Here is a 378-nt window from a genome sequence, read left to right on the forward strand (position 1 = left end):
CATAGATAAAAAGTTATTGCGAAAAAACCGAGTTGCAGCGGCCCTGAATCTCATAGTAGTCTATATTTTATAAGTTGCTGGTTACGCACATTTCTAACGCAAGTTTACGCTCATCGTAGGATTTGGCTTTGTTTGATGCATTTCATCAACACCAACTCGGCTGATAAGATATAGTTAATTTCATTATTTTTATTTACGTTTGTTTGGATATCTGATTAGTGCAACGTTCTTACCGAGAACGCGGCTTTCTATAGTTAAAGTTAACAGCACCCAGGTGATTATGCGGTCCAGTAAATTTTAGGGTGGCCAGACGACCTGCTTTAGGAAGGACAGTCCTGTGTTTTTAACCATTCTGTCCTCTGTCCTGCTTCACCTTGA

This window comes from Macrobrachium nipponense, chromosome 5 (assembly GCF_015104395.2).
Source record: "Macrobrachium nipponense isolate FS-2020 chromosome 5, ASM1510439v2, whole genome shotgun sequence".
In the NCBI taxonomy this organism is placed as follows: Eukaryota; Metazoa; Arthropoda; class Malacostraca; order Decapoda; family Palaemonidae; genus Macrobrachium; species Macrobrachium nipponense.